The 24,216-nt window shown below is 49.7% G+C and overlaps 1 protein-coding gene across 3 annotated transcripts in view; it reads right to left on the minus strand.

The window, feature by feature from the left end:
• Nucleotides 1-24,216, minus strand: part of LOC125955830 (uncharacterized) — an 84,279-nt gene that overhangs the window by 27,473 nt on the left and 32,590 nt on the right. For all 3 annotated transcript variants that reach the window (XM_049687076.1, XM_049687074.1, XM_049687077.1), the window contains one exon: nt 12,745-12,784. The gene's annotated coding sequence lies outside the window, so the exon portion shown is untranslated. The remainder of the gene's footprint in view (nt 1-12,744; nt 12,785-24,216) is intronic.

Raw genomic sequence — 24,216 nt, forward strand, 5'->3', positions numbered from 1 at the left:
TCACGGTATTCACATTTGCTGCCCCTATATCGAGGGATCGAGGTTTAGCGTTTCTCCCTCCTCTTGAGAAGAGGGGGCATAAATCGTCTGTTTTCTGTCGCTTTCTTCGCCACCCCAAAAAACACACCGAAGGTGCGCAGACCCCACCCCCCGGGGGGTGCTATGGGTTTCGTTTTGTAGCTGAGCTTGAATCGCTAATTTCGAACCCCGTTTACCCCGTGCTGTTATCGGACGCACGTTATCGGCACATATGTTGTAGTCCGCAGTCCAGTAAACTGTTGACAACGGGCGTTAAGTTTTTTTTTTTGTATGTCGCGACGTGTCTCGTGGTGATTTGTGATGTGTTCCAAGTCGCTCTTGGAATGCTTGCTGGCTCCCGATTGACCAGCGGGTTCCCGCGCCAGGTCAACCACACAACCAACCGGGGTGATCGGGTCTTTCACCATCTCTCTCTCTTTCTCTCTCCCCTTCTGTGGCGCTTTAAGTGACGAATCGCGGACACGCCAAAAAAAAAACGGAGTGTTATAATTCTACAAAATATTTGAATATGCAAATTTTAATGACCAGCACCAGGGACTGAGGGTAAGGGCGTACCCCCCTCCCCCTGGAATCTGTGATCGACCCTGGGGCAGCTCCGGGGTCGGACTGATCGAGATGGTTTCATGTTCGATGATTTCCAGATTTCCGACGCGAGCGAGAAAAAGGGAAAAGAATGAAAATGGCCAACGACGACGACATTGCCATTAAGCGGTTCGCCGGGGCCGAGGGTTAATTGCCAATCAAAATGCCATTGCCAAGTGGCAAATTACGATAGGCCCCGCCAAAAAATGTGGCGAAAGTTTGGCGTCTGCTGGGGCGACAGCGGCAGTGACCGCGACCATTTGACCGACCGTACCGTACCGTAGATCGGTGCCGGGAACCGAGTGACCAGTGAGCAGAGAGCAGGTTTTGTTGGCAAAATTAATGATGGCCGGAAGCTCGTAAAAATGTATTCTTCATAATGTATAAAACCCCCCGGAAGGGGGGGGGGGGGGGAGAAGGTTGACAACTTTGGGTCTGTCTTTTGGGTGCGATTTCGCTTCGTTTTGTTGGTCGTTGAGCTCGATTGGTCAGCTAAATGGTCAGAGAGGTTATTTATGATACTTACAAAACAATTATTGTTCGCGGAAAACGTGCGAAATTGATTTTTTGGTAAAGAATGCTTGTCATAAGTAATGAAATTCAAATAAAATAAGCTTTTCTCGGTTTTTCGGATAAACTAAAGGAATGATAGGATTTTCGTGATAAGCTTTAGTTGTCCTAGTGGTCCGAACCATATGTGCCAGCAGTAAACCAGGATTACGAGTTCCTGGCGAGAAGCTACTAGAACTTTGCACGGAGGTGGAAAGTTTAAAGTATGTTTACACAAGCGATCGGCGGACGCCGAAGGAAACGTCGTGTTTACCTCGAGGTACTCTCGAGATGGCAACCAACTCTTTCGAGGCTTCGGTACGAATTTCAGCTCGAATATCGATCAAATTTCCGGTCCATTGGATTCGCTGGAAAGTTTTCTAATAAAGGTAGAGAGCCCTTCAAGCAAGCACACACACACACACGCATTTGCGGACCAGAATTGTGTCCAGAATTGAATATGCTAGCTTCGGTAGAAAACTCTTTGACCGGTAGAGGGATTAAAATCGAAAATGAAAGTATATAAAATCGGTCAAAAGCAGTAGCAAAAGCAATCATATTTCTATTGACAGGTTTGATGTGGCCAAAATGACAAAACGAGAATGTCCGGAGAATGAAAACTTGCAGCTAAAATAGGATTAGATGGTTTCGTACACATATTTAGGGAAAAGCTGCTCTGTGGTAGCTCGGAATCATTTTTTGCTGCTGTGCAAATGCAGTAAGACGAAGATGATATGCAAAGAACAACTTGTTGAGGTATTAAAGGATCAACTTGTTGAGTTATTAAATATGATTTGTTGGTGTGCTTCCAACCGTTAACACGCAGTGGGAAATGTGGTTGCGGTGGAAAATAGATGTCCCATAAATGGAAAGCAATACAGAGCCAGAGAAGTCGAAGGAACATTTCAGACATTTTGCTTTTCCGGGCATGCATTCACATGGGTCTATGTATTGTATTATGGTCATACATTTGAAGCATTTTCAAATGTAGTCTTCCACTTGGTGAAGCATAAAAATCGAAACCATTCCATAAAATTCTTCAATAGGAAGAAGTTATCCTGAAATTGGAGCATAAAGAATGAATGTTGCAACTGGAAGCTCACTACTAGCTGGCACACTGCACTGCATTGAGCTATACGTTACAATATTCAATGTAGAATAAAACAGGATAGACTCTATTCTGCACCAATAGAATTTAATTGAGGAAAATACTCTAAGCGTACCTCTGGTGTATTATTATTTCAATTGTGTGGGTGTCGGTGATGAAATATTCTATTCTGCATCAATATTTAAAAAAAAAATACACGTGCTGAATAGTACACTTTGTATAAAGCAGATTCAACATCAGCTGAGACGACGTTAGGAGTATTGTCTCCCATTTCCCACTAATTCTTTTATTCCCTTCGACAACAAATATGAGAGAACACGAGATTGTGTTGAAAACAATAACCGGGAAGCCACAAATGCGCAGAACCGCACAGTTCGCAGAACTGTGATCGGGATTAGGACGATTGATTGATTTCTGTGAATTGGCATTTAATTGAATTAAGCAAACTCGACTCGACTCGACTCGACTCGGCTCGTGCATGCCACGGGATCAATAGCAATGGATGCCACGCAATTAAAAATGTCAAAGGCTTCCCCTTACCGGGACATTTGTTCGACTTCCCGAGCAGTAGTACTCGGGTCTGGCTCTGAGAGAGTCATCCACTCACAGTACCACATCCGTCCCAAGTCCGTCCCCGACCGTCAGCAGTCATCGTCAGTGAACCGAAACACTTTCACCGGGCACCGCGGGTACAGTTGTTGGACGGGGGGGAGGTTGCCCGGACCGAAACGGGACATTGATGATGTTGCCAATTCGATCCGGCTTCTCGTCTGTCGTTGCTTCGCACCACCACCACCACCCCCTATTGGTTCGGTTTGTTTTTCCTCGCTCGTGCGTGTGCTGCAAATGATCTACCGCGCGGCCTAAGCGGACAGATTTCATTTGCATCAAGTAACGGAACAACCGACCCGGTGTTGCCTGGCAAGCCTTCTGGGAGCTTTCACGAGCCCACGAACCTGCGAAACGTCATATGCTGCGCACGTCTCCGAATTGCCGTAGCTATTGCTTACCGGTAAACTCTCTCTGTTTCTCTCTCTCTCTCCTGCGAGGAAGGTTCAAGAAAGCTAATCGATTATCTGTGCACAGCAGTGACACTAAACAACGACCGCTGGAGTCGGCGGCATCTTGGCGTAAGGGTTTCCGTACCGTTTGCCGTGGTCCGCGGTACCGATTTTGTACCTTTGATTCGCGTGCTGCGGTACATCAATCGATCGATCTGCGGCGAGGTCGATCCTCGCACAACGGACGCCGTCCGTTTCACGTTACTTCGGCCCGTGACACGCATATTATTCATGAGATCCGGAGTGAGCTCGTCCAGCAATCGATCTGAAACAATCGAATGATCGAGCGATCGAAGAGAGCAACAAGAGAGAGAAAGAGAACGATATAGTAAGGTTCGTTAACCCTCCTCGAACGGCCACCGCCAAGGAATACGCTTTTCGGATCTGCATTTCTTCCCTCAAAAAAAAAAACAAAAAGAAACAACCGCTGGCTGCTTCCACATTTTCTTAAAATCCTCCACACACAACCACCACTACCAGCACGTTCCGATCCCCTAGGCGCAGGGGAAGCATCATTATGCGACTCGGAGAGCCATGAGTCACTCCATGGGGGGTGGTGGATCGATGGAATTCGAAAAACGATACAAGTTGTAGGAATTCAATTATGCAGAGTAGCGAGCGCGTCTACCGGCGGCAACCGGCAGTCCCTGGCGTTGGCCCCTCCGATGTCGCACCATCACCACCGCAGGGCTCCGATGGACCTTCCGATGGTGACGGTTTCCTCACCTTGACATCGTTGTCAGCCGTTGGTGTCGGGATGAATTTTACGATTAAGCCCCCTCGGGGGAGAGGATATCGTTAATTGAAGCTTAAAGCCCTCCTGTCGACTTTAATTCACGGACAAGCGCGCCGTACAAAATCCCGAGGAACCGCATCCGTAAGCGTCAAGCTGCCGGAGGGCGCTCTGACAGTGAGTGTGTCAATGCGCTGGCATTAATTATGGTGAACAAATCCGGTAAAGCTCCGGTACTCGATCCATTCGGATCGGATCCATCGGAAGGATAAACTTCTGGGAAAGTAGACCCCTCCAACCGAAGACTTATTAGGCCCCTTTCCAGGTCAAGTCCAATGTCAACATTGCGCCAGAGACGATTTCGCGGCGTAACGCAAATACGTCAAATAATTTGGACAAAACCAACATCGTTCGACTTGTGTGTGTGTGTGTCAATGCAAAAACAAGATCACAGCTGGTTGGTCCCTTCATCTGGAGTCCATCTGGGGCCAAGCCAATTTAACAGAACCACCGTGACGACCGTACCGTGGGTCGTAAATGGCCGTTCCTGGTCCGCTCCACGGTTGACAGCCGGGCTCTACGCAGATGATCGGTTGTTGTTATTAGACAACGAGAAAGTCAATACCCACCTCGGGACCGGTCATCTCCTTCTGCCATTTTCCCTATACCATACACATACACACACTCTTGTGCTGCCTGGTTGTCCTTGTCTTGTTTTCGCGACGCGCCAACGGACCATGCCTCAGATGCTCAGAAAGCTCACAGCGCAGTTAACGAGAGAACGAACGGACGCCGGCTGTCCGGGAGTCAATCTTCGATAGGTTCGCTGGAACTAATTAGTAAACCAAACCCGCACACTTCCCCCCTCCTTTCCACGGGGGCCCACCTCATCGCGCGGGAACGCTGACTAAAATTATGACAAATTATTGTAAATCGAGTCCCGGGCCTCAACGCTACGTTGAAGCTTGGGCTCTTGCCAGGGCTCTCGGCAGAGACCAGCGCCGTGTGTCGTTGGTTAAGTGCTGCCTCTCACCGAACCACCCTTCCCCGCACCTCTCGGTGTCCTCTCTTCCCCTCCTCGTGCAAAGTGCGCTACATCTTTATTGTAAATGGAAGATGGCAACTACTATTCCCCCGGGGGGGTCGGGTAGGTTGGTGGCCGAGCCGGAGCCGGTCTAGCGGAGGACCAGTCAGGCCCATCGCCAGGCATCATTGCCGGTGGTCCAGGAGAGGGGTGGTCTCTCCCTCTCAGGGCGTTGATGGAAAATTGAGCCACCGCGCATTTGACATTCGTTAACATAACCGTGCTTTGCCTCCATCCGACCGTCTCTTTCGAAGAGCTTTGGCTTCCAAGGGAGGCGAATGACAGAGAGGGAGAGAGAGAGAGAAAGAAGAGGCGAATAGAAGTAGGGGATGGCGGCTAGCAAACAGCATCATAAATCATACTTCTTTATGTATCGCATCATTTCGCCATTCTCGTGCGCACTCTTCTCTCCGTTCGTTGGCCACTGTTACTGCGGGGTTTAACTGACTCCTTCCTGAGCTAGGTGCCTCTTGCGCCACGAAGACGGTGGCCACGCCGTCTATGCGTCTTGAGGAGGCCCCCTTCTTTTTTTGGAGGGTGATGGTGTTCGACGGCAACACTGTCAAAACCCCCGGTGGCTCCCTTCGCAAATGGAGGAAAGTGTCATTTTTTATCCATTTTAACTTGTTTAACTTGCAATTTTCAACGGAACGCCGGAACACTCCACCAATGTGGCCGCTACGCAGTGCGGTGTGTCGCATCACACACACACACACACGCAAGCAGGGGACACGGGGACAAACACTTGCGGAAATACATTTCTCTTTCGCTTCGTGTGGCGTGTGGTGCTCTCATCGTTGTCGTCGTCCTCGTCTTTGGAAGAAATTGGAAAACGGAGCCCAACGCGAGGCGGCGATGCGTGACTCTTTTGCCAAATTCGAAGAATACCAGAGTTCTCCTGGTCTGGTAGGTGGGGCTCGGGGAGGCAAAATTGGAACCCGGGAACGATCCAAGTGAAAGTTCTGCTGCCTCGTCTGCTCGGGCCGAAAGTAATGTTCTTGATTACAAATTATTGGAACACGCTATAGAACCGTCACCGGGGTTCTCGTGATGCTTCGCAATGAACGTCAAAGTTGGCTGTGGTGGTGATGTTTTCTGAAGAGGCCGAGGGTATAAGAAGTTGACGTGACGTGGCAAAGTAAGCGGGGCGCCTGTTCGATTCGATGCAGAACCACTTTACCACGTCAAACCTGGCCGGTCGTAGCATCGTAGGATCGTATATCTGCGACACTGCGACCAACATTGCCAGGGCAGGCCCTGGGCAAAAGTCCATCGACGCAGGATCGACGACGGAGTACCACTTCCCGGGTTAATGGAGATGGAGAAACCTTATTCGTCCGAATGAATGCGTTCCGCGTGATCCCGTATCGCCGCAGAGCCCGGCGAAGGACACTTTCAGTTTAATAACAATAATCGTAAATACGGGCAGCGCATCAGGACAACTTTGTGATTCGCGCGGACATGAACGAATATACTGGTGAGAGAGAGAGAGGCCCCCGTGTGACAACTGGTGCCAGTCCTGGTAAAGGTGCTACGAGGATGCCACGCAGGATGAAAGCTTCAAATTTATGATAAACGAAGCGTTGCGACCTTTGTTTGTTTTCTTTTCTCCCCTTTATTTATGTTGTGATAGGTCGAAGGCGAGCGCTACAATCTGACGAGGACGAGGACGTCGTCATGGCGGACACACCGCCATGAAACGCCATGCCATGGCCGGGTCAAGGATTAATCTGGACAATTCATGGTGCTGCGTGAAAGCTACGATCGTGAACCTCGATTCCCATTAGACACAGTATTGAATCCCGCTTGAGGAGGAGACGATTTCTTTTTTGCAAATCATCAATCGTTTGAAGATGGCTTTTGGAGTTCCGGATTTCCTAACAATAAGTGTCTGTGTGTGTCAACCAGTTCCAGTTCCAGGATTTCAAGTGGATTTCAATCCATTAACGGATGAGAGTCCATGGATTACGCTAATTGGTGGCACTGATAACCGCTGCGGCAGTGTATCCGGCGGCAACCGGATGACATAATTCCGTCTAATCTCCTCTTTTCGACACACCGCTCAAGGGCTGCGTGATCCCGAACAGAGTCCCGATTTGATCCCTCCAACCTCGAATGTGTCGCAATTCGTTCTATGGTTCTATTTGATATTGACACCCTCTCTGTCAACCTCCAGCGAATCTGTCCTGCATTTGCATCTATCGCGTCCACTGTCCGGTTCGGTTTAATCCATCCCGTTGACACAGTGTGTCCAGTCCAGTGCCAGTCCAGTGCAGTTCCAGTGAGGTAGTACTGTGACGGTAGAGGGAATGCCGATGTAAGACATCACTTCCATTAGACCAGGCCTTGTTGACGATACGACGCAATGGGCGGTACATCCCCGGGCAGGAAGGAATAAAATGAAAATGTTTATTCGCCTATTTACCCCTCCCCATTTGCCAATACCGCGGGCGGCCATCGTTAAAGCCAGTATGGAGTTTACGATATTTGAATTGGATCATTCGATACCGGTTAGTGCATCCGTCGGATTAACGCCCGTCCGCCGGGATTGGATTCAGATTGAAGCGGCGTTAATAGGTAGAGAGAAGATGACGATGAGCACGGTGGATTCCTCCAGTAATACGGGAACCGGTTCCCTCTGGCAGTGAATGCTAATTGATGAGGTTCAATAATGTCCACAATATTATGCGCTGAAGTTGAAGAGTTATGAAGCGCAGCTCGGAACAGGTCCTGTGGCCAGACCCCATTTCTCTTTCCAACAAACCAACGCGGCACGTGCAGCGTAGTTGTAGTCGTTTGCAGTGGTTGGTACAGTGTCCTGTTGTGTATGCTGTTTGTTCAAATTCAACCACAGGCACAGCACCCGGGAAACAACTTTTACCATAAATCACTACCGCTCTTGCAGATCTTCTGCTTCTTCTACATCGTAATGGCATCATCGATCCACGCCGCTCCGGCTGTCTCTGCCATAAACTTTCCCGGTGGCAAGCAATATGACGCTTGAAGACCAATAAAATGTCTATTTTGTAAGCCTTCACCCATGCTCCAAAACACAACAACCAACCCCCGCTCGACGACGATGACGATGAAGATGCTACACAAACTTTTCCTGGAATTCGGATGCTCCATGAACGCTCGGGCGCTCCAGTGCTCCGGACAGAAGTAGCTGCCAAAGCAGGATTGTGGTTTTTGGGGCCGGCCGTTCCGTGCACTAGTGTTGTAGTCCGGTCTTTAGACGAACCATTGGAAGACCTCCAGGCAGCTCGTTGGCACCTCCTTTTTTGGGGGAGGAAGAAGTCAACGGACGGTGACAGACTTCCAGGACACCGCTCGCTGTCAAACACAACCAAAACCAAACCAATCTCGGTCTGGACAGACTCCAGCAGCACCAGTCTAATCCCACGGCATCGGTGCTGTTGCATCTGAAGCTGCAGCTGTTGTGGAGTGGTTTGAGTTCCCCGTTGGAACAGCAGCTGGGCCGTTTCGATGCGCATTCTATTGGGTTCCCTACCTCCCTCTCTTCATCTCTTTCTAGATCCCGGGCATTATGATCCGAAAGTGGAGCACCGCAATTTCGCGACTCGTAAGACGCGAACCTGCACTGCTGGGAAAATCCGTTTTGTCATTTCCCGAAACCGGCCATTTCCGGGGCGGGGGGGATGGGCTAGAGGCAGGGAATCCCGTGATGGGACCCTTTAATCCGCCCTGGTCCCTCGTTCCTGGTCCGGTTTGGTACGGCCTTTTGCAACGGGCCGACCAGCAGCAGCAGCAGCAGCAGCAGCAGTAGATTCAGGCCCGGAGTTCAGATTTCCCAGCGGAATAGCATCGCGCGGCACCGGCTTCGTAAATAAGGGCCGCAAGGCGATAACGGCAAACCGGAGGTGGCGACAGAATGTATCAAACCAAAGGGAGGGAGGAGCGGGCATCGCGGGAAATCTAACGGAAAAGTTAAAAAGCCATGAACATTTAACGAGCGTTTTCCATTAACTTTTCCCACCGTACCCGCGCTCGGGCTGTCGAGGTGGTGGTGGTGGTGGTGACCGGCACGACGCCGGTGCCAGGTCCGGTGGCTCCATTAGCACCCGGTTTGGAGATTCCACGCCACAGAGGGAACGGTGCAACATGTCCATTATGGTTTCCTGTGTTGCTAAGTAATGATGAAATTGAATCCGTGGATTTGCGGCGAATGAACAATCCGCAGCGATGGCGTCGCATTCGATGCATCCAGCACCACTAACAGTACCGGTGGCGGTGCTCGTTGCATTTGCAATCCCCGTCCAACGAGCAGCATGATGAGGCAATTCGCACACCAAAAGGGGGCGCGAAGAGAATTCAATCGCCACGACCGCCTGACGAGCAGGAGGAAAAGGGAGCAGGGGAGGGAAGTGGAATAGTATAAGTCAATTCATCAAATCATTCAACAGAACCGCCGGCTGGAGCGGAATGGAACGCTGGGACCACCTCATCTTGATCTTACTAACTGGTCGGTTGGTTAACTTGCTGGTAATGTTGGGACCGGGGCGATAACGGGGTCCAGGTGTAATCTGATGTCACATGTTCCGTTAACACACACAACGAACCGCACACCCGACATCATCGTTAGAGCTCGAATAAGCAGCAACAGCAGCTGAGATAGGTTGTACTCGTCCTCATCTGCAAAATCGTTTCAGGCTCCAGTGGTATGCGGCAGATGAAGTTGATTAGACGAGACGAGAAGTTGCACACTGGATGGAGATGATGATACAAAATGGTAATGGATGGAGGGGCGAAGGGTTGCTAATTTGTTCCCTTTTTTGCTCCCCGGCCGATACCCCGGACTCCAGGAATGCAATCGGCGTAGTCGGCGAGCAAAGATTCATTCGCGCTCGTGGCCTGTATGATGAATGGAGCTATCCATATGGGTTTTTGGGGGCGGTAGTGGCTTCTCCTCCTCCTCCTATACCTTACCTTACACCACACCATTCCCGTTAGTCTCAGCATCAAGCAGAGAGAGCGGATCCGGACGGACGGACGGAACAAGGTTAAGATTAAGACCTTCGCGTGCCCCTTTCTCGCTGGTGGCCGTCGTGGTGGTGATGGTGGTTGGGGTAGGGAGAGGGAATATAGGATTCAATCAACACTCCCTCCCCCGTTAAATCATCCCTCACATCCTTCCTCACACAAGAGATCGCGCACGCGAGCGCGAGAGATGAAAGCAGACAACGAACCGATCGAACAAATCGGAGGAAACGTGTTAAGCCAACACATGAATCATAAGCCCCCGCACGCGATCGTGCACACACACACGCACACGGTCTCGCGAAACGATCGCTGGGGCGGCGGCCACCAACCCACCAACGTTTTGATTGATTGATTGATGGTTAGCCATTTCATCTAATAACATTTTCTAAATACCCAATAGAGAGATGCAGAGAAAGGGAGAGAGCGAGAGAGAGAGAGAGATGGAAGGATATGACGGGCGCAACAATGAAGACGCGTCTGAATGGGTCGCGGTATGTAAAGTGAGCCATCGGATTGTATTCTTTCCGTTTTCCAACCGGAATATGGACCGTCAGCAACACGAACCAAAAGACGTTCCATCGTTTCCAATTAACCGTTTCTTTTCCGCCCGCCTACCTACTGCTCACCGACTGCGGCTACCAGGCCAAAGCGCCACGAAGCCAAATCCCCTCCCGGGAACACACAGGAAGCGGAGCGACCGAAATCACAACCTCACGCGAGGGTGGCAGCGATTATCGCGAAAAAAACGCTTGAAAAGATGGCATTTGATTGAAGGGCAGCACCAGCAGGCCAGCAGCATGCCAGCCAGGAAAGTGGCCAAACGTTACGGAGCCCTAGTTAGCGGACGAAACGGAATGGTGAACACTACTAGGGCATTGAAGCAATAGAAGCAGCAACAGCAGCAGCATCCAGCCTTTCCAATTGAACGTGTCACGTGTGGCTTCTTGTAAGACGTTTGTTGTCGTTGTCGTTGTTGTGAGAAAGGAGATCCGGTCGCTCTGCTCGCGGAGATCACGCGTCGAGCGAATCGAATCGGTAAACAGGAAACGTACACGCACGCCATGCAATATTCAAATTCTAATTCCCGTCCCGATACTTCCCCGGCGAGAGGGCACGACGAGATCGATTCCGATGTCGATGCCCACTGTTATCCTTTCGAATCGAAGTGAGGCCCGGGGTAAGCGGCCATGGAATTCATGCAAATCACCCGTATAATGCCAATCCGTATCGCGGCAGCGCTGCGCGGTCAGAGTATTGGAGAAAGAGGAACAAGGCGGACCGGGGATCCGGGACCACGGGAGGTGGAATAAATTGGAGCAAATTGATGCGTTCGCATCAGTCCCGGGAAGGTGTGCGTGCGTGCGTGTGTGTGTGTGTGTGCTTTCTTTAGCTCTTGGACCATGATCTTGGACGCTGGAAAGCGCCGGGAGGGGGCCTACCTGCTGCGCCAGGTAGCGCCAGGTCTTTTATTCGGCGGTGGTCTGCCTGACGGTGATTGACTGATTGGAGGGCGCCACTGATTTACGATAAGTAATCGCCATTCGCACAATCGCACAGACCGTGACCGGGACCGACTTGGGGATCCCCCAAGTCTCGCATTGGCTTTTCGGGACCACCATACGATGGGATACCGATTTGTTGGCTGGTGACGGACCTGTGATCAATGCGTTTGCGGTTTTTGGGGGAATTCCAATGAATCGAATCGTTCGAAATGGAATGGTGGCTCTAGCGATTTGGGTATTCATTACCCTTGGAGGTCAGCCTGTTTGCAGACGGTCCAATTTCAAAATACTATTTCATCAATATCCTACACCATAAAATAGCGTTTCTGCTGCTCGAATGGTAAAAGTTTCTTGCAGAAAACCAATCTGGCGGAAGGTATGCTTTATATGAAATTCCAGCTTGAAACAATACACTGGAAATTCTGGACTGGACTGGACCACCGGGGCATTATATTGATTCCGCTGTCAATGGCAAACACACACACACAATGTGTTCAAAGCATCGCATTCGCACTTGAATGGATTTCGAAAAAGGGAAATAAAAAGAGTCCCCCTGCAGATCGAACGTATATCTCTCTGTCACTGTTGTGCACATAATGGTGGTCCATAAGCATAAAGCGAGACTCATCGGTGGCCTTTATGGAAATGAAAGCAGCACACCAACAACCATGGGCACAAAAAATACAATACGAAATACAATGCGAGAAGGCAGGATTATCTTGCAGATTCCATCGCCAAGCAGAGCGCTTCTCTGTGTGTGTCAATGCCAGACACAGGCGAGGGAGTTCCGGGTTCCGGGCGCTGGATGACGCAAAACCGAACCGAGCCGATAGGGAATGCGGCAATGCAACTGATCGTACGCACGCAATTCGTAAATTGAGAAAGGTGGTGTACGGTTCAGGAGAAGTGAGGTAACGTTGTTACAGAAGTTTTTTCGCTTGAACAGCTCCAGTTGCAGACTCCGGGAACTGACAGTGGTCTCAGGGTACTCAGGAGGTACAGAGATACCTTCGGAGTAAGCTTACTTCCACCGAATTGACTCCGATGCTGTTTGCGATAATGTGTTTCCTTGTGAAAATGCTTACCAAATTTCCTGTTAGATTTGGGCAGTCGGGGAGAAAATGTCTGAAAGGAGAAAAAAAAACGGATTTATTGGTTAATGACACTTAGGTAACTTTAGGTCTTCGATTCGAAGGTCGTACTGCTGTGTCCAAAAAGAAAGGTGACACTGCATCCAAATTACCCGCGTAAAGGGATATCTTTAATTATATATTTTTTGTAGGTTGTCAGCACTGTTATTAATAACCATGACAAGTTTCACGTCAAAATCGTCAATCTAGTGTTTGACGTCAATCGTCAAAAATCGTCAAAAATCAAAGTTTTGGCGTTAGAAAACCGTCGATTAACAACAAGAGACTTTGCTGATGATATTGGCATATCAAACATATCCGCCAATTACATTTTAAAAGATGTTTTTCATATCACGATAATGCAGCATTTCATACTGCGTTGGTTGTCCGTGACTTTTTCGCCAAAAACTCCACTCATATCGTTCCAATACCACCGTATGCGCCTGATTTGGTTACATTTGGCTTCTGACTATTAGACAAGCCCAAAATTTCGTTCCGGGGACACTGTTTTGACACGATAGAGCAGATTCAAGCCGCTGCGAAAAAGGTGCCGAAGGCCATTCCTAAAGACGCTTTTTTCACGTGTTTCAAAAACTGGAAAATTCGTCGGATTTGATGGATGATTTAGAAGAAAAATTAAGGAATTTTCAAAATAAATCTAATGTCACCTTATTTTTTGGACAAAGTAGTATCGCTTTGTACGCTAGAAAGCATCTATCCTTTCTGTACCAACTAACAGAAAATAAAAGTATGGAAATCAATCGAAAGGACGCGACCTTAGACAACCTGCTGTCTGGTCTGGTGTAGCAGCGATCATATTTGCATAAATATAGCGTACGGTAACGCGTCTGTCTAGGGGGGTTATCGCGGATCCAGGCGCCTGCTGGCAATGTCTGGCCATAACGCACCTCCTCTACAATGTACGATGTGATTGTGCTCCATTTTGCTTGCCGCGCGCTATCGGATGTCAATAAACGGACGACTGACACCGATTCAATCACACCTCAACTCCGGCGCGACAGTCAGTCTTCTGCAATCGGCGTCCGTGAAAGAGAGTGCTTTCAACTCAGTTTATGTAAAACAAATCATAAATTATGAGTAGCTGCTAAAGATATTGCCCGCCCCCGCTCCCTGCCTAAATTCTGCCCACGCGTGCGTTCGTGCAGATCCGTTTGACTTGTCCGTTCCTGACTGCGCCAGCGTCATTGTTACAAGCGAATTCCGGCGAATTCCATCAAGTGTGTCGCGGCATCAGTGGCAAAATATAATCACGCCTTTAGGGTGTATGGTGTGGTGTCGTGCGCTGTTGCTGCTGCCAGGCGGCGGCGGGCTGGTGAATGGTGAATGGTTCAGGTGGAGTCACACATGCGACACATATTTATGCAAAATATGGCGCGCATAGAAAAGGGTGATTTGCATACATTTCACACCTGCTTGCACGCTTGCGCCCCGGAAAATAAAGGAGAGGTGCGTCACCTGGCGACTGTCTGTTCTTCGTCGTTTCGTTGATTTTTCCTCGCGAGACTATCGAAGGCGAGGTCAGTCGAGCCAACAAATTGTAGCGATAGCAAAACATGGTTGTAACACAGTATCAATACAGTAGGGATATCTGATGGCCTTCGGTTTTGGTTTAGTAATTAATCAACCGACCGATGTGGCGACAACTTAATCACAATTCACTTTAAAGACTCCCTTTATGATGCTCGAACCGAACCGACAAACAAGCCGCCATTTATGGTGGACAAATAAAATAACGAAAACAACCCTCTCGCCAGCACCCTTTGTGTGCCAAGGCTAATGGGCGAAGAGGCCACCATTGGCCTCCGTGGGATGCCCGGTTGCCCATTTCCATGCTAACGATCGTGAAACGCCATTAAACGGTCCTTGGTCCGACTTCCGCACAGTCGTCGTTCGTTGGCCGGGTTCCTGCCCTGCCCGGCGAACTTTGCCCCGTTCTCCGGCACAGAACTAGCTCGAAGTCGAAGACGTTCCGGTGGCCAGACGGCTGTGGTTTGACACTTCAAAACGGGCGCGCAATGGACGATGCGCGCATGCCGTTCCAGATGAAGTGTTTGCATAACCGCCCATCGGGCTTCGACTATGTAAATCCGGAAGAAGTTCGTTCTCTCGTCGCCATCGCCTTCGTAATGTGCGCCGTCTCAAGCGGCCGGCCTCACTTGGAGGTCTCTCGTCTTAGTACAACACCCGTTGTCCGTGTCCCGCGCCCAGCGACCCCGCGTGCAAATGCGTCGCGGTTAATGAGCTGTAAATGGTTCTTGTTTTAAGTCGAGTGTGTTGAGAGTGGTCACGACGAAGGACGTGTGTATGTGTGTTGCCTGAGCTTTCAGTTGGCCTTTTTGGTGATGTGGCACCAGCATTCGTAGCGCTAGTAGAGGCGCAACAGGAAACCTCAACCAATTAAGTGGCCGACGAATAGTACTCGACAGCGCGACGACGACGACGACGCGCCTTGCGTGTAATAGTTGTGTGTGTGTGTTCCGGTTAAATGGGATAACCAGTGCCGGCGTGCCTAACGATTCGACACTTTACGCTTAGGACCTCGGGCCGAGAAGGGGGTGGCCTCTCGAAAGGGTGAAGCAGGTTGGCTTTGGTAGCATTCGTGACGTGACTTGGCGGTAGTCAAGTGTGTGTGTGTGTGTGTGTGTGTGTTGGAGAAGCTTGAAAGCCCTTCGCCGGCGGCTGCGAAGATGCACATCACGAGCTACTACTAGAAGTGTTCTAGTAGTTGTGAAGTGGTTCCGGTCACTAGTGCGCAGTGCAGCTACTGTGCGGCTATTTGTGGCTGGGCTGCTTTAAACATGTAACACAAAAAAGGGTGCTTTTTTCAGTCTTTTACTAACTTGCCAACCCGTATGTGTGTTTGCGCCGAAGACGAGCTTACATGCGCTATCGACGAACTCGTCGAACGCGATCTACCGGGTCTCTCTTCGCGAGGAGGGGATTAGCAGATTTGCGTCAATATTTACCGACGATGTAGACGAGTGCGCGCACGTTATCTGTTGTCGGCCTTACGGCCCCGGCAGTAGAGCGGATCGTACCGGTGATGGTGCCGTGCCGATGCCAGCCCGAGAATGATAGCCACAGTGCAAGCGTATATGTTAGTACGTCAACCCAGAGCGATATTCACTGCATGGCCATTTTGTGTGCACTGCTGCTTGGCGTTTTGTGCTGTTCCATATCCAGCCCTTTGTTGAACGCGCTTCAGGCACCGTAATACATTTTTATTTATACCGACGCCGTGTGTGTGTGCGTGTGTAGAAACTATGGAAAAAGGTCCTAACGCTTGTCGGGCCTTTATTTGAAATCAAAGGAAAGGATAAGGGCTGCAATCCATCACCCTAGGCCAATATTCTCGCCTAACGCTTGCAGAGCAACGAGTGTACAGATAGGTTGTGTGAAAGTATGACGAACTAGAGTGTCAGAATCCGCCGAAATTGTTATCCGCCAGAAACTTTGTTATTTCGCGTCATTAGTTTTGTTTTGTATACACTCAGCGAGATAAAAATAGTCTCAACATAATTTTATCGCTTTTTTAATTGGTTTCCTTTAAAATCAATGGATATTTCATTTAAAAGTGCGAATAAAATAATTTAAAAATCTGTATCTAACGAATCTTTATAATTATCAAGTATAATTTTCGATCAGTCGGTGTTTGATAAACACAAATCACAAAAATCCAAATAAGAAAGCAAAATAAAGAACATTAAATCGACCAACTTTGTATCCAGAGTTTACATCTCGATAATTAATATCATAGGATAAAGCTACATAATTTTCTAAATTTCTGAATAACTTGCAATGCAATTTAAAGATGTTTGAGTTGATGCATGGTGTCTAGAAAGCAATGACCATCAAAAACATTCTTAGTAAAAGTGAAAATCGATACATGTAAAATAAAATGGAAAGTAGCTGGCTTACACTACTATAATACACTAATCTACGCACCTTTTATTAACAAATACCGATTTAAATCAATAAAAATGTCACCAAAAAACCTTCTTTTAAAGTAGGAAATCACAAATCATTAGTTCAAATCAAATACCAATTCCGGGGATCATAAACCAATGAATTGAACCACACCTAAGCGTTGACGTGTACCACAAATTCATAAAAAGCCATGACGCAAAAGGCTGCTTTCAACGGTTAATACCAGAGCATCAACCGAACGACGGGTTATCACTGGGCTATCCGCGGCGTAAAGTGAACCAACCGAAGCCCCACCATCACACCTACACTGAACGCTTCGGTTGAGCATTACCCCACTTGTCATCAGCATACTTGCGAGGGAAATCTTGATGCTCGCCGGCAATTCCCACAACCACACAGGGCGATAGGCGTGAGATGTTGGGTGATGCTTCGCGAAAAGAAAAAGAAAATAGACAAGACATTCGGGAATAAAAATATCATCAAACACCAGAAACAGATATACACAGACACACACACACATCTCACCTGTCGGCGGCACTGATGCGTCGTTACCATGGAGAGGTGCGCTCGTGCCGCCGCCCAAGATAACAACATACACACACCTTGCTCCCTCCTTCCAACCCCTCTTCTGCGCCCAGTTCTGTTGTGGAATTGGAAGGTGATGAAAGTCACCCGCAGACGCATCTGTATCTGTCTGCATCTCTCTCGAAGTGGGTTCGTCCGTGCGTCAACCGCCCCACCGACGTGACGATGTACGTGACACGCGGTCGGTGGGCGAGCTTTTCTCACGATAAACCACCACCCCCAAAACCATCTTCCCATCCCCCCCATCCTCGCACCACACGTGGTACACTCACGTGTTTATGGCGCAATAACTTACTCGCTAACAAGATCCCCCCCTCCCCAAGCCTTCTCCCTCCCCTAAAAGGGCGTGTGAGGTGTTGAGCCCTTCAGCCCCCCTCCCGGGGAACCATCCCCTTCCCTACGCAGTATTCCTTCCCTCGGCTGCTGTGGCTTCAATTCAACGAGATTCGAGAGATCCGAGATCTGTGAAAACAGAAATCTTCTCGGTTCTTACCGACCCCCCCGGGGTACCTCGATGTATCCTCGATCTTATCCACCAGTTCGAGGAGGAGCAGTGGGATAAAGAGAGTAAAAAGGGAAATAATAAAACTCGGAAGATGGAACCAACCGAACGACCGACTGAACCGCCGAGATCTCGATGATGATCGCTGGAAGTTTGTTTAAGCTGATTATGTGTGGCGCACCCTTCGGCCTCCGTTTGGGGAAGAGAGTGAAGGTGGTTGGTACTTGGAAGGGATAACGATACGGAGCGAGGGGCCCCTCGTTGTTCAAATAACCGACCGACTGACTGACTGACTGACTGGCGGCTGCATGCAAGAGAAATGGCCATCAACAGCCCCAGAGTGGCCAGTGGGTCTGACATTGATATAAAATGATAGCCAGCCTCGACAGCGATCACGTGGGATTCTCCTCGAGGAGGCCCCCCCCCCCCGCCCCGCCTTGTTGTGGTCATCTCGACATGATTGAAGCGGTGGTGGGATAAAAATGTGTTGTATGTCAACTGCATGCATCCCTCACTAGTAGGTCAGTAGTGTCAGTATACTGCTCACCAGTGTAGTGTATTTGTGCCATTGCGACGACGACGACGACGACAGCAAAATGGCGGCGTTATTGAGCGAACGTTAACCACGGCACCGGCGATAATAATGTTCCCCAATAAATCCGACCCGAGTGCGGGAGCGGACGGATCGAATCCGTCGGGTCAATCCGCACCACTAATGGCGGTCAATTTGTTCCTGTAACCGGTGTGGATTGCGGCGTCGGCGGCGGTGGCGGTCTGTGCGGTTACTCCGTTTCGTCATCTCGACAACCGACAAAATTCCGAAGAATAAGGCAAAAAACCTTCGTCCAAAGAACGCACACACACACACGCGGCGTGCGTCTGCACGATCTGTGGTCAACCAGCGCGAACACTGAAATGCGGAATCTGCGGAATGGCATCCTGCCAATGGCGAAGCGAACCGACGCCGCGTACGCCGCGAAGCCGTACAACAGCAACATTAAACTCCAAACGGTCTCATTCTTTCCATGGAGTGGACAGCGAGCAAGGGTAAGGGAAGGTAATTTTTCATGTTTGTCTCGCACTCGCACGCCCTCCTTCGCAGGTCGCTCTGTCTCTCTCTCTGGGGCAGCGCATGCAGATGATTTGTTGCAGCAGCAGCAACGGCAGCGACAGCGGCAGCAGTATTACCATTCAATTGGGTCAGCGTGGAACCAGAACTTACGGCATTTACGGTGGTTGCGTCACGCAGCGATGCTTTCCCCCTTCTCCTCCTCTTCCGGGAGCTTTCTGTCTTCATTTTGTTGTGCCCCAGAACAGCTAGCAGTAGCTTGATTATCGCGTGCTGCTACGTGGTGGTGGAATGATTATTAATTGTTCGATGATTGGCCAGCACAAGAAGCAAAACGAACGAACGAGCGAACGAACGAAGCTGACAGATCGGTTATCGCAATCCTCCTCCTCCATGTTGACACTTTAATCTTTGAACGCTGTTCCTCCGGAGAAAAGATCCCAATTATCACATTTATCAACACTTCATTTCGAAACTTTTGACGGAATAATTGAAAATTTCCCTCGAAATGAAAAATGTCTTCCAACGCAACGGAACGGGATGGATATGTGTGTCAGGCGGATGTCACGCTGCAGCCCAACCCTACCCCGGAAACGGGGAAGGATGGTCCGACACGAAGGAAGGTGTGCGTGATTATGCGCGTGGACTAGCTTTGCCTCGAAAATTGAAAGAGCACGCGAAATATGACGCTTCAGTGCCCGGGCATCATTATCATGTCCCCTCGCCACCGGGCCCGGGTGTCCACGACGACCAAGCGGACAGTGACGACGACGACGACGAAGATGACGACGACGGAACCTGTTGGAGGTGTCCATTATTGCCACCAGAGGAGAGAGAGAGAGCGGTTGGAGAACGCATCGCGCTGTAACCCACATTCGGTTTCACAGTGGACATCTCCTGCAACCTCAAACTTTTTCCCCCAACAATTGTAACGTCCATCGGTGTTGTGTTGTGTGCCCAGAACCGACGGAGCTTCTTTCCGCTTCCTCCTATTGCAGCACAATGCAGAAGACACATTTTTCTTCAAACTTTCTCCCCGCACGCAATGCGGGAATTTCATGATTTTTTTCCCCCGTTTTTTTTTTTGGGGACCGCCGAGAAGCGTTTTTAAGAAACAATTGTTAACCACAATCGGGCGCGCACTGGACCATCGCGGTGTGGGAGGGATTGAAATGCGCCATCACACACACACACACATACACAAAAGGGAAGTGATTAGAGAGGCGCTTTTCGGGCGCTTTTCTTACTTGATCTCGGCTCTTATCATCCGGTAATTGATTGGATTGATTGAGCTGCGGCCGATACAATGGATCCAGATCGATGATCGCTGCTCCGGACTGGAAGCATCGTCGGTGATGATCATCATCCATATTGATCACATCATCACCACCCCAAACCCCTCATCACAGCCCTCCTTTTGCTTCGAGCTGCTTCTCGGACAAAGAAACCACAGCGGAGGTCAAAGAAAAGCGATCAAACCACCCACTCCGTTGCTGGCACCTCCACCACCTCCACCACCGTATGACAATGAAAAGTGAAATCAGTTCAATGGACGAATGGCCGAAGGTGGCGACGATCTACGAGCCACGACCCACTACGTCACCGGGGAAAACGGTGTGGAAGGAAGGGGACAAAGGGACGCGCGCGCGCGAACAAAGAAAGTAAGGCAAACGCGACAACAATGGCCATCGGGGCGTCGTCGTCGTCGTCGTCGTCGTGGTCGGAATGTGCCGGAATCGCTTCATGATCCTGGTGCCGGTGCCAATGATCATGATTATGTTGATTATGATGCTTGATGGCAGGCGGCAAGATAGACATCGATCTGGTGGGTGGATCCCCCCCGGGGGGCGGAGGTGGTCGGTTTGCGATCGCGATCTGCGTGATCTCCTTTTTGGCGTGGCGCACGCTTCAACCTCGGCTGCGCTTTTGCACAGGGCGGACAGATGAAGATAGAGAGAGATGGAGAGTGATAAAGCGAATGAAAACGAATCAGTTTTGTGGTATGCGGGCAATGCGGATCGCTTATCGATCGAACGATCTGTGGCAGAACGGAGAGCGTAAAAAGCGCCATTAACCATTAACCTCTAAGGTTTGTTCAATTAAGCATCACGCCATTTTCACCGACAGCGAAGCGGCTCCAGGGATTCTGGATCGATGGAAATCGTTTGATAACGTTTGGGATTCTCCAACGGAATGCTGCTGCTGGCGTTGGTATCTGCGTTGCTCCTGAAATGTTCGACGAGAACGCCAAAGGCAGATTGCGCGGGTGTGTGCGACCATGGCCACGACCACGGCCACCACCACAATTCGTCTTCGTTCTTCCTAATGGTCTGGCCAATCGGGAAGCTACTTAAGATTACGCTTTACTGATGGCGACGATGATGCTGCTGGTCCGCAAATGGTGACTAGAAGGCAGCACGGATTATCACACCATCATCATCATCGCCATCATCATCATCATCACCATCATCGCTATCTGTCGGTGCGTTTGATAAATGTGATTTCCAGCTATCGAGCGCCGAGCGGAGAAGGGATCCGATCCAAGGACCCCGAGCAGCCGACGACGACGAAAGGACTGGCGCACTAATGATAACATAATTGGAGCCCCATTATCGATAGCATCTTCGCCGTCCTGGGGTGGCTCTCACGTAGAGAGAGAGAAAGAAAGAGAAAGAGAACGAAAGCACGCAATTAGTGTGTCAAAACGCCAAACACATGGGCAGCTGGCGGACCAAGAGAACTCGCACGTGATTCTCATCGGATCGTGATTTATCGAGCGCAATATGTTGAATTATCTTTGTGTGACTAATATAGAAGTCTGTGACTTTTACAATGAATAATATTGAATGATAACTGTCGAGGAACACGATTAACGAAGGAATTTTCCCCAAAGAATTTCATTTAATTGAATTATCATTCGGGATCATCCATTTCAAGTCCAAGTCCAGTCCCTGGCGCCTCTGCGGCGACGAAACATGGAAAACAAAAAAGGGGGCAACGCAAAGTTCGTTCCTCTTTCCAGCAGCAGCAGCAGCAGCAACAGAAAAACAAAACACAATTGTTTCATTAAAGCTGCTACCGCTAAGTTCTACGAGGCGGACCCTCGAGCTCGAGCTCGAGCATGGTGGCAGGACAAAGGGCGGACGAAATGGGCGAAAAAGTGAAAACCCATCGGCGACGGCATCGCTGGCAAATCCTTGTGACCATCACCACCACTACCACCGCCGCTGCGTTTTTCTTTGATGCCGAGACGCAGATAGTATGCATCTGTAGAGCGACAACGACGGCGCTTGCAGCAGCAGCAGCATCCAGATGCAATCCGCTGCCTAGGAGAACCGCTGCAAGTCTGGGCGCGTTGTGTGTGTGTGTGTGTGATCGGGTGTAAAAACCCGTTCGACAAGGCAGCAATAGCAAGGGAGTAATATCTGAGTTTGACCCTTTTCATTGGTGGTGGAACGCGGTAGAAGAAAGGAAGGGTTTGTGGTGAGGGGATCCGCGGATCGCGCTTATCTGGATGCGCAATCGCCGAAGCGCCGGCTCCGAGCGCCAAACACAAACAACGCTCCTCCTCCTGCTCCTCCCGGGAATCCTTCGGAAGGTGCAGCGGCGACGGAGGGCGACGATTGATTAATGATTTCAATTCCCATCGCACCATGCGGCCATGGGCGTGCGACGGCAGCGACGGTCATCCCGGGTCGCGCGGCCAACGGCAACCACGTAGTTAGCACCACGCTGGATGGACCGGGGAAGGGGAGCCCGGCATGTGCTGCCCTTCCGAGAGATCAAATCAGTGTCGGTAACCACTTTGACTCCCGCGAACCAACCAACCATTGTGTGTTCCGTCAGCTCGAGCAGCGCTGATGGTAAGGATCTGTTGGGCTGCTCGCATCGCGAATCCTCCTCAGATCAGACGTCGACGGCCGATCGAACGGACGAAGCGGCATTTTCTGCAAGGTCCACCACTACCTCCTCCATGACTGAGGGCACAAAATGGACAAGTGTCAAATAGTGGCCCGGGAGGTGGATAGCATTTTCCTAAAGTGGTCCGAACGACGCCTTTGTCGTCGTCCGCGTCGTTCGCGTCGTCCGCGTCAAAGAGCGAAAGAGCATCGATGATAATAAGCAGCTACATTGCCGATCCGTTTTTCATGACTCCTTGTCCCCCGTTTCGCTGATGGAACTGGAGCACTGGTGGACGCCAGTGGTAATGCTAGAGATCCCGGATAGTATCGGTGGTCTGATGGCATTCAGGGTAAGGTATAAAAAAATAAAGTTTACTATAGCATAACATTATTCGAAGAAGTTCTACAGTAGTGGACTTGAAGTTGTTATCTTTAAAGGCGTCAGCATTTAAAGAGTGAAGCTGCACTCCCTCCTTTCAGTGGGATTAGGATGGACAAATGATTCTAATACTATGCACCTCAAGATATCAGAGGATAGGTCACAAGTAAAGAGCACGTTTCGACACTTCAAAGGAAGGTCACGGGTTCGGCTTGGTATAAAAATCAAAGACTTCAGACTGCATTTGCAATTCTGTGGCTTCACAGGACGTCCACAGAGTTCCCTTTCCCCGCTTTACTGTCCTTTCAGTAGTAGACTGAAAGCAGAAGCAAAGGCCCCGAGAAAGGATTTCATTCATTCATTATTTAATCCCGATTTGTACCGTTTACATTTTCCAAATCCTTTCATAACAGATCCTTCGGAACTTTTGCTCCACATGGCCATGAAGAAGGTTCGTTTGCTGGTGATAACTAGGCAAATCAGGCAGCACAGATCAACGCACATCACCTCATACCGAAGAGAGCAGGAACGCTGTTCGGACGCTGGCATGACTCAAGAAAGAAGCTAGCCTTCCTTTTGCCTGCCTGGAACCCATCACAGAAGCACCAATCAGGGGGAGAGAAAGAGAGTGTTTTGTAGTGATCCTTGCAAAAAGGTATGCTCTCATCTCATCCTTCCCTGCGCACCAACTTCTTTCAAGTGTTTGAACGTGCCCTTTTCCCGATGAGTGCAGATACATTCCGTGAGCTAAGTGGGAACTCTTGTATTTTGCCCACCCTCCCGCCCGGGTTGTCGGCTTCGTATTCGCATCCGCAAGCCTCCTAATCCGGGCAACACTAATCCGGGAGTAACGGTCCGGAGCAATAAGTTTAATATTTCAACATTCTCCACACAATCACATAAGCTCGTAACTTTTGTAATATTTGCATTTAGATTGTGCTCGAACGGAGGATTTCAAGGGGTGCGCTATGGCCTTCCTTCGGCCTTCTGCTTTCAATACTGGCAGCCATTCGCTGGCTGCGTTGTGACATGAAGGAAAGTA

This window comes from Anopheles darlingi, chromosome 3 (assembly GCF_943734745.1).
Source record: "Anopheles darlingi chromosome 3, idAnoDarlMG_H_01, whole genome shotgun sequence".
NCBI lineage: Eukaryota > Metazoa > Arthropoda > Insecta > Diptera > Culicidae > Anopheles > Anopheles darlingi.